Raw genomic sequence first — 17,648 nt, 5'->3', positions numbered from 1 at the left:
TCCTCTGTAAGGAGTCCGTACACCCTCCCTGTGGGCGCGTGGGTTTTCTCCAGGTGCGGCGGTCACCATGGTGTCATGACCACAACCTTTTCCTCAAGGTCAGTGAAACCAAAGAGCTGGTCACTGAGTTCAGAAAGTTGGAGGGCAGTGGACCTGCTACTGAAAGCATTCTGTCCGGACGCTCAAAGGTTTGATATGACAGTTGCTCTGCGCCTGGCCACAAGGAACTGGAGGGAGCCAAGAATGCTACTCAGTGCATCACAGGAACCAGCCTCCCCCCTATGGACACGGGAAAGTCTGCAGAGACTGGAAATCCAAAGCAACATGTGCTGGAGGAACTCAGCAGGTCAGGCAGCATCTATGGAAATGAGTAAACTGTCGTCGTTTCAGTCTGAGACCCTTCTTCAGGACTGGAAAGGAAGGGGAAAGACACCAATTAAGACAAGGTCTCACTTCCTTCTCCGGTGACTGCAAGGGATCCCACAACACCATTTGCATGATGTCAGGGTTTGGGTAGTGGATGTGGATGCACCCTAACAAATATTGATCAACATCATAAAAAGGGATTATCATGTTATTGTCAACTAATTGAAAAAGACACAGGAGCCATGGTGGTGTCTACTTAGGTTCTTCAGTGAGGCACTTACATAATGATGGGGTGACGTAATGACGCAAGCCATTTGCGTACTTTTACATCTAACACATAATGAATTATGTAAACAACAAAGACAGCTTAATCAACAATATATTTACAAAGCAACACACACAAAATGCTGGAGGAACTCAGCAGGTCAGGCAGCATCCATGGAAATGAATAAACAGTCGACGTTTCAGGCTGAGACCCTTCTTCAGGACTGAGAAGGAAGAGGAGAGACACCAGAATAAAAACGTGGAGGGAAGGAAAGAAGGACTAGAAAGAAGGTGGTAGTTCAAACGAGGTAGGTGGGAAAGGTGAAGAGTGAGAGAAGAAGGAATCTGATTGGAGAGGAGAGTTGACCATGGGAGAAAGGGAAGGAAGAGAGGACTAAGGGAAAGTGATAATCAGGTGTGTAGAGGTAAAAGGCCAGAGTGTGGAATATATTTATAATATTACTGAAATATTAAATATATTGCAATTAAACCTATGAAAGTGAGTCCATAGGTTGTGTTCAGTCATCAGTTCAGTGTAGTGGTGAGTGATGTTGTCCTCACGGGTTCAGTCTATCTGGTTTCCAATATTAAAATAGAGGTATTGTATTTCATTGCCTGTGAAAAGATTCAAGATTGTTTAATGACATTTCCTGTGTGCAAGTGTAAAGGAAAATGAAATAATTGTTACTCCAGAGCTGATGCAGCCCAAAAAAAGCGCAGAAGATAAAGAATACAAAAATAATTTTAAAAACACAATAATTATAAATATGTAAGATAACTTATATACATAGATTGATCGCAGGTCCATAAAGTGACTCTAGGCTGTACGTAAGGTGACTGACAGGAAATAATAAAGAAGAGGTGGAGTTAGTGGGTGAAGGTGTTGATCAGCCTTACTGCTAGAGGAAAGGAACTGTTTTTGAATCTGGTGGTTATGGTGTGGATGAAACGTAGCCTCCTCACTGATAGGACTGGGACAAACAGTCCATGAGCAGGGTGGGTAGGATCCTTCATGATGTTACTGGCCTATTTCTGGCACCTTTCTATATTTAAGTCAATACTCACAACACGCTGGAGGAACTCAGCAGGTTGAGCAGCATCCGTGGAAAAGAACGGTCGACGTTTCAGGCCGGAACCCTTCGTCAGGACTGAAAAGGAAGGGGGCAGAGACCCTATAAAGAAGGTGGGGGGAGGGGGGAAGGAGAAGGCTGGTAGGTTCCAGCTGAAAAACCAGTAAGGGGAAAGATAAAGGGGTGGGGGAGGGGAGGTAGGGAGGTGATAGGCAGGAAAGGTGAAGAAGGAATAAGGGAAAACACAATGGGTAGTAGAAGGAGGCGGAACCATGAGGGAGGTGATAGGCAGCTGGGGGAGGGGGCAGAGTGACATAGGGATAGGGGAAGGATAAATCATTACCTACCTATTTCCTCAACACTACCTGCCCCTCCACCAATCTCCATATCATCTGCAAACTTGGCAACAAAGCCATCTATTCCATTATCTAAATCATTGATGTACAGCATAAAAAGAAGTGGTCCCAGCACTGAACCCTAACAGAAGACCACCAGTTACTGGCAGCCGACCAGGAAAGGATCCTTTCATTCCCACTCAGTGTCTCCTACCAATCAGCAATGCTGCAACCATGCCGTAACTTTCCTGTAATACGATGTGCTCTCAACTTGGCAAGCAGCTTCATTTGTGGGACCTTGTCAAAAGGCCTTCTGAAAGTCCAAATATACAACATCCACTGCATCCCCTTTATCTATCCTACTTCTAATCTCCTCAAAAAAACTCCAACAGGTTTGTCAGACACGATTTTCCCTTAAGGAAACCATGCTGACTTTGTCCTATCTTGTCCTCTGTCTCCAAATACTCCATAATCTCATCCTTAACAATTGACTCCAACAACTGAGGTCAGGCTAACTGGTCTATAATTTCCTTTCTGCTGCCTTCCTCCTTTCTTAAAGAGTGGAGTGACATTTGCAGTTTTCCAGTCCTCTGGCACCATGCCAGAGTCCAATGATTTTTGAAAGATCATTACGCTAGCTCTTACAGAACCCCACGGTGTAGTTCATCAGGTCCTGGTGACTTATGTACCCTTAAGTTTTTCATCTTTTTGAGCACCTTCTCCTTTGGAATAGGAACTGCACCCTTCAACATCTGGCACACTGCTAGTGTCTTCCACAGTGAAGACTGATGCAAAATACTCATTTACTTCATCTGCTATCCTCCTTGCCCCCATTATTATTTCTCCACCCTCATTCTCTAGTGGTCCTATATCCACTCTCATCTCTCTTTTACTTTTTACATACCTTAAAAGCTTTTACTATCCACTTTGATATTGTTTGCTAGCTTGCCTTCATATTTAATCTTCTCCCTCCTAATGATTCTTTTAGTTGCTCTCTGAAGGTTCTTAAAAGCTTCCCAATCCTCCATCTTCCATAGATCTCATTATCTCATGTTCTTGTTATTTATTGCTGTTTAGTTATATTTGCATTTGTACAGTTGTTGTCTTCTGCACTCTGGTTGATCTCTCATTGATCCTGTTAGAGTTACTATTCTATAGATTTGCTGAGTAAGCCTGCAAGAAAAATTAATCTCAAGGTTGTATATCTACTTTGGTAATAACATATACTTTGAACTCCGAACATTTATACCACTCTAGGTAAGGAAGACAGATTCCCCTACCTGTCAGACATTAGTGAACTGATTTTTGTTCCTTTTTGCAACCTTCCCTTTCTCTTGACTCAATTTCCAGTTTATTGTCTGCTGACTGCACAACCAAACAAAACAACGTTCCTCTGAACCACAGTGCACCCACAAAACATATATCACACCAAGGACATTAAACAAAATATTAACAAAAACTAGCTAATAAAATATAATTTTAAAAATGCAGGTGAAGTGTGCCGCGCAGGTAAACAATAAACAGCTTACTGTCCCAGTGACGAGACCTCGGTGGTGGCAGGGTATTCATTAGTCTCACAGCCTGAGGGAATAAGCTGTTACCCAGTCTGGCAGTCCTAGTCCTGGTGCTCCTGTACCTCCTGCCTTACGGTGGTGGGTCAAAGAGATTGGGTGCTAGGGATCCACATGGACGACACCCAGGTCAGGAATGGACCTGGGTCTCGGGAATTACTACGAGCTGAGTCATCGAGCTGCTGCGCAGGACAGTGCAATCGATAATCTGCTGCAGGAAATCGGCCGGTCGGGCAGCATCTGCGGGAAGAAAGGATTTGCCGACATTTCGGGTTGAAACCCTGCATCAGAACTGAGAGAGGAGTGAAGAGATGGCCACTGTATAGAGGGGGAAGGGGGCAGTGGTGAAACAGCGGCCGCATCAATTGGTGAACTAGGGAGGGATGGTAGGTAATACCCGGTTGAGGGGAGGGGGGGGCAGACAGTGACAGGTGAATGATAGATTGAGGCCAACAAGGAGAAATAGAGGAAAAATTATAGACACAAGAGGTTCTGCAGATGCTGGAAATCCCGCGCGACACGCACAAAACAACACAGACAAACCGCTGGAAGAACTCAGCAGGTCAGGCAGCATCTATGGACAAGAGTAAACAGTGGAGGTTTCAGGCCGAGACCCTTCATCAGGACAGAGAAGGAAGGGCGGAGATGCCTGAATTAAAAGGTGGGGTGAGGGGAAAGAGGCTGGTTGAAAGGTGGTGGGTGGAAAAGGTCAAGGGCTGGGGAAGGAGGAGTCTGATAGGAGAGGAGAGTGAACCGTAGAAGAAAGGAAAGGAGGAGGGGACCCTGGTGGAAGGGATAGGCAAGTGAGAAGAGGTGAAAGGTCAGAGTGGGGAATCTTGTGCACCATAACGAGAAATCAATATTCACACCATAAGTTTGAGGGTACCCAGACTGAATATAAAGTGTTGTTCCTCCACTCTGAAGGTAGGCTCATCAGGGCAGAAGGGGAGGCCGTGGACCGACATGTTGGAATGGGAATGGAAATCAGAATTAAAATCTTGGCCACCGGAAAGCCTTGCTTGTGGAGGGAGGTGTGGATGTGCTCGACACAAAATACTGGAGGTCAGGCAGCATCTATGGAGAGGAATAAAATGAAATGTTGACTGTTTATTCATTTTCATAGATACCGGCTGACCTGCTGAGTCCCTCCAGTGCTTTGTATGTGTTGCTCAAAAAATAATAGATGAGTCTCTGTAACAGAGAAATTTCATCATAAATATTGGAAGCCAATGCATGCTCTGGTATTTTCAATTTTTAATCATTCCCAAGAGATGAATTATCCTTCTGGCAATAATTAGCTATCATGTTCAATTGTCATTCAACTATACATGATACAGCCAAACAAAACTGTGTTACTCTAGGGCAAAGTTGCAAAACATAGTGCAGAGAGACAGAGGGGTGTAAAGTGAGGGTAGAAGCAAAAAGTACTAAGGAGAAAAGTAAAAGTGGCAGGCCGACAAATCCAGGGCAAGCATTAAAAAGGGCCACTTTTCAGCATAATTGTATAAGGGCTAAGAGAGTTGTAAAAGAGCGCCTGAAGGCTTTGTGTGTCAATGCAAGGAGCATTCGTAATAAGGTGGATGAATTGAAAGTGCAGATTGTTATTAATGATTATGATATAGTTGGGATCACAGAGACATGGCTCCAGGGTGACCAGGGATGGGAGCTCAACATTCGGGGATATTCAATATTCAGGAGGGATAGACATGAAGGAAGGGGAGGTGGGGTGGCGTTGCTGGTTAAAGAAGAGATTAACGCAATAGAAAGGAAGGACATAAGCCGGGAAGATGTGGAATCGATATGGGTAGAGCTGCGTAACACTAAGGGGCAGAAGACGCTGGTGGGAGTTGTGTACAGGCCACCTAACAGTAGTAGTGAGGTCAGAGATGGTATTAAACAGGAAATTAGAAATGTGTGCAATAAAGGAACAGCAGTTATAATGGGTGACTTCAATCTACATGTAGATTGGGTGAACCAAATTGGTAAAGGTGCTGAGGAAGAGGATTTCTTGGAATGTATGCGGGGTGGTTTTTTGAACCAACATGTTGAGGAACCAACTAGAGAGCAGGCTATTCTGGACTGGGTTTTGAGCAATGAGGAAGGGTTAATTAGCAATCTTGTCGTGAGAGGCCCCTTGGGTAAGAGTGACCATAATATGGTGGAATTCTTCATTAAGATGGAGAGTGACATAGTTAATCCAGAAACAAAGGTTCTGAACTTAAAGAGGGGTAACTTTGAAGGTATGAGACGTGAATTAGCTAAGATAGACTGGCAAATGACACTTAAAGGATTGACGGTGGATATGCAATGGCTAGCATTTAAAGGTTGCATGGATGAACTGCAACAAATGTTCATCCCAGTTTGGCAAAAGAATAAATCAAGGAAGGTAGTGCACCCGTGGCTGACAAGAGAAATTAGGGATAGTATCAATTCTAAAGAAGAAGCATACAAATTAGCCAGAGAAAGTGGCTCACCTGAGGACTGGGAGAAATTCAGAGTTCAGCAGAGGAGGACAAAGGGCTTAATTAGGAAGGGGAAAAAAGATTATGAGAGAAAACTGGCAGACAACATAAAAACGGACTGTAAAATCTTTTATAGATATGTAAAAAGGAAAAGACTGGTAAAGACAAATGTAGGTCCCCTGCAGACAGAAACAGGTGAATTGATTATGGGGAGCAAGGACATGGCAGACCAATTGAATAATTACTTTGGTTCTGTCTTCACTAAGGAGGACATAAATAATCTTCCAGAAATAGTAGGGGACAGAGGGTTCAGTGAGATGGAGGAACTGAGCGAAATACATGTTAGTAGGGAAGTGGTGTTAGGTAAATTGAAGGGATTGAAGGCAGATAAATCCCCAGGGCCAGATGGTCTGCATCCTAGAGTGTTTAAGGAAGTAGCCCAAGAAATAGTCGATGCATTAGTGATAATTTTTCAAAACTCGTTAGATTCTGGACTAGTTCCTGAGGATTGGAGGGTGGCTAATGTAACTCCACTTTTTAAAAAAGGAGGGAGAGAGAAACCGGGGAATTATAGACCGGTTAGCCTAACGTCGGTGGTGGGGAAACTGCTGGAGTCAGTTATCAAGGATGTGATAACAGCACATTTGGAAAGCGGTGAAATGATCGGACAAAGTCAGCATGGATTTGTGAAAGGAAAATCATGTCTGACGAATCTCATAGAATTTTTTGAGGATGTAACTAGTAGAGTAGATAGGGGAGAACCAGTGGATGTGGTATATTTGGATTTTCAAAAGGCTTTCGACAAGGTCCCACACAGGAGATTAGTGTGCAAACTTAAAGCACACGGTATTGGGGGTAAGGTATTGATGTGGGTGGAGAATTGGTTAGCAGACAGGAAGCAAAGAGTGGGAATAAACGGGACCCGCTCAGTGCTGGGACCCCAGTTGTTTACAATATATACTAATGACTTGGATGAGGGAATTAAATGTAGCATCTCCAAGTTTGCGGATGACATGAAGCTGGGTGGCAGTGTTAGCTGTGAGGAGGATGCTAAAAGGATGCAGGGTGGCTTGGATAGGTTGGGTGAGTGGGCAAATTCATGGCAGATGCAATTTAATGTGGATAAATGTGAAGTTATCCACTTTGGTGGCAAAAATAGGAAAACAGATTATTATCTGAATGGTGGCCGATTAGGAAAAGGGGAGGTGCAACGAGACTTGGGTGTCATTATACACCAGTCATTGAAAGTGGGCATGCAGGTACAGCAGGCGGTGAAAATGGCGAATGGTATGCTGGCATTTATAGCGAGAGGATTCGAGTACAGGAGCAGGGAGGTACTACTGCAGTTGTACAAGGCCTTGGTGAGACCACACCTGGAGTATTGTGTGCAGTTTTGGTCCCCTAATCTGAGGAAAGACATCCTTGCCATAGAGGGAGTACAAAGAAGGTTCACCAGATTGATTCCTGGGATGGCAGGACTTTCATGTGAAGAAAGACTGGATGAACTGGGCTTGTACTCGTTGGAATTTAGAAGATTGAGGGGGGATCTGATTGAAACTTATAAGATCCTAAAGGGATTGGACAGGCTAGATGCAGGAAGATTGTTCCCGATGTTGGGGAAGTCCAGAATGAGGGGCCACAGTTTGAGGATAGAGGGGAAACCTTTTAGGACTGAGGTTAGGAAAAACTTCTTCACACAGAGAGTGGTGAATCTGTGGAATTCTCTGCCACAGGAAACAGTTGAGGCCAGTTCATTGGCTATATTTAAGAGGGAGTTAGATATGGCCCTTGTGGCTACGGGGGTCAGGGGGTATGGAAGGAAGGCTGGGGCGGGGTTCTGAGTTGGATGATCAGCCATGATCATAATAAATGGCGGTGCAGGCTCGAAGGGCTGAATGGCCTACTCCTGCACCTATTTTCTATGTTTCTATGTTTCTATAGAACCCAAATTCATACTCAGCGCAAGGCACCTATAGCACATATAAGATAGAGGTAAATAGTCACACAGCAAAAGCAATATAGTTCGAGTCCCTGAGGCCGTGAAAGTTGCAGCAGTTTGCAATCGAACACAGTACAGCTTGTCTTCTGTTGAGTGAACACTGGAGGGCAGCACTGACACCACCAGCATGGACGCCTGACCACACTGCTTCTGGCACCGAATCCAACGCCTTCTCTTCTCAATGGCAGCAAACTAGCAAGTCCGCAGCTTGAGGTCTAGTCCTCGCTATAACCAAGGCCGTGCAGCTCCCCTGTCATTCACCAACAAACCAGCAAACCTGACTTGCAGCATTCCACGTTACCAATGTCCAACAGAGTCTTGCGACCACAAGAAAAGCAACTAAGGCAATCACACCACCTTCGCGCACAGACTCAGATGCCTTTCTGCCGCAGGCAGCAGCACCGTCCGCAGCAAGCCCAGCTCCTTCAGTTTCCCCGCCGACGAGCAACCCGTTTATGGGTTAGACCTGCAGAACTTTACGTTCTTAACGTTCAGCGGGGTCTCGCAGTCATAAAAAAAAATACTTTTAACTAAGACAATAATGCCTTTGCAGCACACACAAAATGCTGGAGGAACTCAGCAAGCCAGGCAGCATCTATGGAAAAGAGTAAACAGTCGACGTTTCGGGTTGAAACCCTTTATCATGAGTCCTACTGAAGGGTCTCGGCCGGAACGTCGACTGTTTACCCTTTTCCACAGATGCTGCCTGACCTGCTGAGCTCCTCCAGCATTTTGTGTGCATTACTCTGGGTTTCCAGCATCTGCAGATTCTCTTGTGTTTTCGATTTATGAAGAAGCTGGATAAACCAATAAAGGAAAAAAGAATAGAGGGTGATGTTTTTGGAGAGTAGGGGGTTTGATGATCATGGATGGCTAGAGGCTAACGAGGAGCAGAAAGGAGGTGGTGGTTCCATGGTAGCGTAGCAGTTAACGAGACACTATAATAGCCAAGGGTGACGGAGTTCAGATTTCAATTTCAACATCATCTGTAAGGAGTTTGTACGTCTTCCCTGTGGAATCCGTGGATTTCCTCCGGGTGCTCCAGTTTCCTCCCACAGTCCAAAGGCGTACCGGTCGGTGGGTTAATTGGTCATTGTAAATTGTCTCATGATTAGGCCGGGGTTAAATCGGGGGTTGCCGGGCGGCGGGGCTCGGAGTGCTGGAAGGGCCCACTCTCTAAAAATAAACGCACACAGAGCTATTGAGCTAAGTGTTTCTGCACCGTGCTGGAAGCCCAAAGTCATTCCCCGAAACATAAATTTGCAGAACTGCCTGTCAGAAATTAATGCATCAATTCAGCTTGAGATAGTTGCAGCCAAACAGTTAGTGAATAGTGCTGTTATGTTTTATACAAATGCTGATGCTCTCATTAGACCATTTAGGAATCAACATTTAATTAACTCTCATTGGTTACAATGCATCAGTTGCGGATCACACACATGCAGCCCTCCCTCTGGCACCTCTTTCCACCCAGACCCTCACAACGGTTTGACTATCGCATTTTACATCAATGGAGAGCTCTACTCTGTGTCTGGACCGCTGGCGGGCGAGTGGAGAGGGGAAGGCAGAAAGGAGAGTGGAGAGAGAGCTTCACTTTGGGCACTCCGTGGCCACTTTCTTTCTCCCAGGGTAGGAGAGTCTGGGACTAAAAGGCATTGATTTAAGGTGAGAGGGGAAACATTTAAAGGGGGCCCAAGGACCATTGCCATCATCCTGACAAGTTGCATCTCCATCTGGTATGGGAGCAGCCAAGCATTGGACCGGAGCTGAAGTCCCTACAAAAGACTGTGAGAACGGCTAAGACGATCATAAAGATCTCCCTACCATCCATCGGGGACAACTATCAAAAGTGCTGTGTATGCTGGGCCCTTAATATTATCAATGATCCCACCCATCCATCCAGCATCCTCTTTGACTTTCTACCATCAGGCAGGAGACTCCGATGCATAAAGACAAGAATGGTCAGGATGGGAAACAGTTTCTTCCCTCAGGCCATTAGGCTTCCGAACTCCCCACCGCATCGCATTCGAAGTGTCACTGGTTAATCTGCTCTGTAATTTACAATGTTTAATCTATGCACTTCACTTTGTTTATTTATGTGCAATTCATTTGTAGATATTATCCTTACTTTCATAAGTTATAATGTATTACATGTGTGTTATGTGTACTACTGTGCTTTACACCCTGGTCTGGAGAAGCGTCTTGTTTGGCCAACCGTAAGCATATGGGACCATTTCAGGTGGGCAGCTTGGTCAGTATGGAGAAGTTGTGTGGAAGGTATATTTCTATGGTGATAAGCTAACTGATAAGCTGCCTGATAGATCTTGTTGGAATATGAATTAAGTTTCGCTCTCTCCCAGGGAACCCTTAATTAAAGTGGAACCGTCAGACCTATTGACTCTTTTCACGTCTGTGGAAGTGTGCCCTAATTTGGCAGCAGTGCACAACAGTGTCACCAAACACCTGCTGAAAAAAGTATATCAGGTAAAAGCCTGAGGAAGAAATATTGGGAATGAATGTTGGGGATGGATATTGAGAACAAACATGGGTACATTCGATCAATTGTACCTCACACCCAATAAACATGGACTTTGGTCCTTTTTATCAGTGGATCTCTTCCAGATAATCGCAAATGAATAATGTATTCTCTGCATCACATCTTTTCCCAAAGGGGGTATATCTTCATTAGAAGTCATCCACTGAAAACTCCTTTTAAGATACAGACAGTTGTCACCTTATTAGCTACCTCCTGGACCTAATAAAGTGGCCACTGAGTGTACGTTCATGGTCTTCTGCTGCTGTAGCCCGTCCACTTCAAGGTTGGATGTGTTGTACATTCAGAGACGCTCTTTTGCACACCACTGTTGTAACGTGTGGTTATTTGAGCTACTGTCACCTTCCTGTCAGCTTGAACCAGTCTGGCCATTCTCATCTGACCTCTCCCATTAACAAGGCGTTTTCACCCACAGAACTGCTGCTTGCTGGCTTTTTTTTGTTTGTTTTTTTTTACACCATTCTCTGTAAACTCTAGAATCCGTTGTGTGTGAAAATCCCAGGAGATCAGCAGTTTCTGACACCAACAATCATTCTACAGTCAAAGTCACAGATCACATTTCTTCTCCGTTCTGATATTTGAACAACTGAACCTCTTGACCATGTCTACTTACTTCTATACATTGAATTGCTGCCACATGATTGGCTGATTAGATATTTGCATTAAAGAGCAAGTGTACAGGTGTACATAATAAAGTAGCCAATGGGTGTATACCTCTGTTAGGCGACCCTTAAGATTCATATCCACCAGTGAAAAATGCCCCATCTTTTCCCGTCTGTCCTTGTAACTCAATGCCTCTATTCCTGGTATTGTCTTTGTGAACCTTTCAAAGTTCTAAGTATATGTATTATGAAAGTACATTATGTCTATATCACCACGTAGTCGCCCTGATATTTGTTTTCTTGCAGGCGTACTCAGTAAATCCAAGAACCATAATAGAATCAATGAAGAACACACCCAACAGGATGGACAAGCAACTAATGTGCAAAATGCAACAAGCTGTGCATATATGAATAAATAAACAAATAAACAAATAAGCACTAAATACCAAGAATAAGATGAAGAGTCCTGGAAAGTGCGTCCATAGGTTATGGGAACAGTTCAGTGATGGGGCATGTGAAGTTGAGTGAAGTTGTCCCACTGCTTCAAGAGCCTGATGGCGTAGGATGGCATATTTAAGTGCTCCGATAAAGATTTTGGTTACTTGGAGAAAGTAACGAATAATTATACCAAATTTATTTTGAATCCCATGGAGCATGTGGAAATCTTCCAAAAACCAGGCGGTTCTTTTCTTTTTTTTCTCTTTCTTTCTTTTTAGGTAGGACTATATATGGGGGAGGGGGAGGGTTAAGGGGAGGGGGGGTGGGTAGATTTTATCTTTTCATGTATCCTTTTTGAAAATTTAATAAAAATTATATTAAAAAAAAAGAGCCTGATGGCGGAGGGGTAATAACTGTTCCTCAATCTGGTGGTTTGAGTCCTGAGGCTCCTGTAACTTTTTCCTGAGAGCTTGACCTGGGTGGTGGATCCCTAATGATTGCTGCTGCTTTCCTGCGACAGCACTCTGTGTAGATATGCATGCATCTTTGCTGTCCTGATGTTCTAGGGTCGAGTGAAGAGACAACGAAATGGCATCTGCTGCGGACCAGTAGTGCTGGTAGGCAAACTGGAGCAGATCCAAGTTGCTTCTCAGGCAGGTGTTGATATGTTTCATCACCAACCTCTCAAATCACTTCCTCACAGTGGATGTAAGTTCTACCTGACTATAGTCATTGAGACACCCTTTCAAGCCTAATAACATCCTTACAAAGACCGAGTTCGATATGTGGGCTGAGGTGGTGTGGGGAGAGTTATTATATTACCCCCTCACTGATTGGGTCTGTTTTCTTATGTGGGTGCAGAAAATCAGTAGAACATGAAGAACAGTAGGAGCATTCTCTCGGGAGGCCTTGGTTAATATTCCTCTTTCAGTAAAGATTAGCTTCTTTTGGCACACATACATCAAAACATCGAAATATTCAGTGAAATACATTGTTCGTGCCAACAACAAAGTCCAAGAATGTGCTGGGGGCAGCCCGCAAGTGTTGCCAATGAACTTGCCAATGGTACCACATGGATGGGGGGGTTCTGCTGGTCTCCTACCAGAAGATAACTTCCCACACTTCTGGAATCTCAAGGCATCCTTTCCCTACAAAGTGCCAGTAACCACACTTCACGTGCATTTCATTGGTTGTAAAGCACTACCAGATATTTCTATAAGATAGAGAGATGGAGATAAGTGAGATAGAAAGCTTAGTGACATTGCATCATGACCACAACCTTTCCCTCAATATCAACAAGATAAAAGAGCTGGTCATTGACTTCGGAAAGGGAGGCAGAACATATGTTCCTCCACCGTTTTGAGGTTGAGAGGGTTGAGAACTTCAAGTTCCTAAGTCTGAGCGTTACCAATTGACTATCCTAGTCCAACCACATCGTTATCACGGCCAAGGCAACTCACCAGCTCCTCTACTTCCACAGGAGGCTAAAGAAATTCAGCATATCCCCATTGATCCATGGATGCATAATGCCTCGGTATGCACATGACTGTAAGCAACCTCAGAGAGTTGTGGATACAGCTCAGCACATCACAGGAACCAGCCTCACCTTTATGGACTCTATACTTCTCACTGCTTCAGTAATGCAGACACCATAATCAGACCCTTCCTACACACCCTGGACATCCTCTCTTCTCCCTACTCCCATCAAGCATAAGATACAAAAGCCTGAAAGCATGTACCACCAGGTTCAAGGACAGCTTCTACCCTGGTGCGATCAGACTCTTGAATTAACCTTTCATATGATAAGATTGACTCTTGGCCTCATAATCTACCTTGTTATGAACTTACACTTTATCATTTACCTACACTGCACTCTCTCAGTAGCTTTCACACTTTATTCTGCGTTGTTCTTGTTTTACCTCATTCTAGCTCAATGCACTGTGTAATGATTAGATCTGTATGAACATTTGACAAACTTTTCACTGTATCTTGATACCTGCGACAACAATAAGCCAATACCAATGGCTACTTAATCCTGAAGAAGGGTCTCATCCTGAAATGTCGATTCTTTAATCATTTATGTGAATGATGAGTCCCTCCAGCATTTTGTCTGTGTTTCTCTGTATTTCCAGTGTCTGCAGACACTGTTGTGTGTCTGAATTTTGCTCAACCCTGAATCACGTTGTGTGCTGTCCATGGTGCTGAAATCTCCTGTTCGAACCCACGCACGCTCTGGAGTAGGTCCAGAGCCACAATAATGAAATATGCTTCAACTCCACCAGTGCTCAAAGTGGCAAAGGAGAATTTGGGATGTTATTGAGAACAATGACTCAATGCATCGGGAGCACAGAGGGATCACGTGTAACCATTTGATGGTACACACTAATTTACAGTACAACATATAACCCCTGTTTCCATCCAGGGGGTCAGTGTGGACATGGTGGAGGATTACAAGTACCTGGGGATACGAATTAACAATAAACTGGACTGGTCAAAGAACACTGAGGCTGTCTACAAGAAGGGTCAGAGCCATCTCTATTTCCTGAGGAGACTGAGGTCCTTTAACATCTGCCGGACGGTGCTGAGGATGTTCTACGAGTCTGTGGTGACCAGTATGATCATGTTTGCTGTTGTGTGCTGGGGCAGCAGGCTGAGGGTAGCAGACACCAAAAGAATCAACAGAGGAAGGAGACTAGCTAGAAGGTGGTAGATGAAGACAGGAGGGTGGGAAAGGTAAAGCACTGGAATCTGATAGGAGTGGAGAGTGGACCATGGGACAAAGGAAGGGAGGGGGGACAAAGTGGAAAGTGATAGGCCGGAGAGAAAAGGTAAGAATCCAGAGTGGGGAATAGAAGAAAAGGGGAGGGGCGGGATTTTTTTCACCAGAGGAGAAATTGATATTCATTCCATCAGGCTGGAGGTTACCCAGATGGAATATAAGGTGTTGGTCCTCCACCCTGAGGGTGGACTCATCTTTGCACAAGTAGGGGCATGGACCAACATGTCAGAATGGGAATGGGAATTGAAATTAAGGTGTTTGGCCACCAGGAAGTTCAAACTATTTACCTGCTCCATTTGTGGAGGAATCTGCAATTCCCATACACATTACCTGTTTCAGAACCCACATAGCCTGAAATGGACTAAGTCATCCTTGAATCCAAAAGATCGTCTGAGGAGAGGAATTGCTTTTGTTAATTAAATAGATGAGATCCTATAACGCTCTACAGGCCATCTTGTTAAGTCAGTAGTGTGTTGTTTCAAATGGTCTAGGGGCAGTACTTGTGCCTTCAGCACACCAAGCCAAATGCAGCACAGATTAGGAATAAAGTTCTTCTTCTTCTTCTTAAACCCATTACCCCTACTAGGGCACAGGCCGTTGAATGAAACTCACTCAGAGTCCTTTGTCCTGGACCAAAGGTTGATCACCCCTGTGCCTTCTGCTTTCACCACATGACTTCGTACACCTACTAGGCCAAGGTTTTTCCTCTCCCAGGGATGAAGTCTTTGGAGGTTCTGTTAGAATTTCTAAAACTCTGGACTTTTATGGAATGAGGTTGTGAGCCCCGTGCCCAACCCTCCTTTCGCAGCCGGGCTTGGGACCATCAATGGTGGAAAGGATATCAGTGGAAAAAACAAGATGAGGAAAGAGTCCAAGTTAGCTTTACAGTAAAGTTTACGCTGGTTGGTTAGTTGTTGCCCATCATATCTGACGATGACAGGAAACCTGCGTGAGAGAGATTTTAAAGTCTAAAGTTCTTGATCTCAAAGCTCCACTCTCTTGATCTCGCAAACACAAGGAATTCTGCAGATGCTGGAAATTCAAGCAACACACATCAAAGTTGCTGGTGAACGCAGCAGGCCAGGCAGCATCTCTAGGAAGAGGTACAGTCGACGTTTCGGGCCGAGACCCTTCGTCAGGACTGGTGAAAATAAAGCGGTGGGGGCCAGGGAACTTAAAATCATCGAAAAGTTTAAGAGCATGAGAAGTGTTGCGAACATAGTTAGGAAGGGATTGAACAAGGGGGGATAAAACCGTGTCGAGGTATGCAAAAATGAGTTCGGTGGGGCAGGAGCAAGTTGAGACAATAGGTCTGCCAGGACAGGCAGGTTTATGGATCTTGGATGGGAGGTAGAAACGGGAAGTGCGGGGTGTGGGAACTATAAGGTTGGTAGCAGTGGATGGGAGATCCCCTGAGCGGATAAAGTCGGTGATGGTGTGGGAGACAATGGCCTGGTGCTCCTTAGTGGGGTCACGATCGAGGGGTAAATAAGAGGAGGTATTCGTGAGTTGTCGCTGTGCCTCGGCAAGGTAGAGGTCAGTGCGCCAGACTACAACAGCACCCCTCTTATCAGCGGGTTTAATAGTAAGGTTAGGATTAGTGCAGAGGGAGTGGAGAGCAGAGCGTTCGGAAGGAGTGAGGTTGGAATGGGAACAAGGTGCGGTGAAGTCGAGATGGTTGATGTCCCGTCGGCAGTTAGCGATAAAGAGATCCAGAGCAGGCAGAAGACCAGAGCGGGGTGTCCATGAAGAAGAGGAGGGTTGAAGACGGGAGAAGGGGTCATCGGTGGGGGTGGAAGAGTCCTTGCTGAAGAAGTAGGCTCGGAGACAGAGACGGCGGAAGAAGAGTTCCGCATCATGGCGACCTCTTGATCTCGTAAGTCTGGGTCCAGTGATCTGAGCAGGCATCACAATTGGGGTCTTCCTCGGTCTTGATCTCATAAGTCCGGGTCCAGTGGTCTGAGTAGACATCACAATTGGGGTCTTCCTCGGTTGCAGTGGATGACCTCGTTAGGCTATTCACTTTCCATGGAGGATGCAGACCTCCTTCCTGGATATTGGATCTTATTGAAGATCTCATCTACCAGTCCACCGAAGCTGACTTCGCGTACTAGGACAGGCGTGTCTCTATCTCACTGGGGTATGAAACCACCGGCTACCTTCACCTGGTTTAGCCAACTCACAGGTCATGGGTTAGATACTGACTAAATCATTCCCTGCACTATTCCATGGACACTCCCAGGGTCAGTACAAGATACATTAATATAAATTCCCCACTCTACTCTGCATCAAATATTCCCAAGGTATTTATTTATTTGCTTGTTCGTTTGTTTGAGATACAGCGCAGAACAGGTCTCTCTGGCCTCTCTGGCCCTTCAAGTCATGCCACCCAGCAACCCCCGATTTAACCCTAACCTAGTCACGGGACAATTTACACTGACCCATTAACCTACCAACTGGTACGTCTTTGGACTGTGGGAGAAAGCCCACACAGTCGTGGGGAGAGAGTACAAACTCATTACATAACAGTGACGAGTGGCATGAGTTAGGTACAGAATAAAGACCCCTCTTCAGTAACCCATCCACCCATTCCAAGGCAGTTACATGCTGTGCCAGTCTTCCCCTACACTACACACACTAAATGCCGGAGGGACTCAGCAGGCCAGGCAGTGGCTATGGAAAAGAGCAAACAGTCAAGGTTTCGGGCTGAGTCCCTTTCATCAGAGTCTTGTTGACTGCTTACTCTTCTCCATTGATTCTGCCTGGCCTGCTGAGTTCTTCCAGCATTTTGCGTGTGTTGTTTTGGCTTTCTCGGGCTCCTCTACACGACCCCAGATTCTGAAATCTGGGATAATACAGGACAAGGCTTCCTCTACACACTTCCATTAGGTGATACCCCAGCACCTAAAGAAAAGACTACGCATGCATTTAACACCCCTCTACACTGTCCTTTGCCCATCAAGCATTTAGAAGGCAAAGACTATATGTGTGAAGCTTCCTCGACAGTCTGCACTCTCACATCAAGCTCTCGTGGAAAGTGGACATTTATCAAAACATATTGGAGGCATGGGAGTGAGAACAAACATGTAACAACACAGACTTTGAATGACAGCAAAATAAACTAGATTTGTTCTAACACCGGTATCAGCTCACACCAGTCACTGTCTGCCTAATTTCTTCTTTGTATCGGGCCCTAATCCCTGACAAG

This window comes from Mobula birostris, chromosome 11 (genome assembly GCF_030028105.1).
Source record: "Mobula birostris isolate sMobBir1 chromosome 11, sMobBir1.hap1, whole genome shotgun sequence".
NCBI lineage: Eukaryota > Metazoa > Chordata > Chondrichthyes > Myliobatiformes > Myliobatidae > Mobula > Mobula birostris.
The sequence above is the reverse complement of the archived record's forward strand: the minus strand, read 5'-3'. Positions refer to the sequence as shown.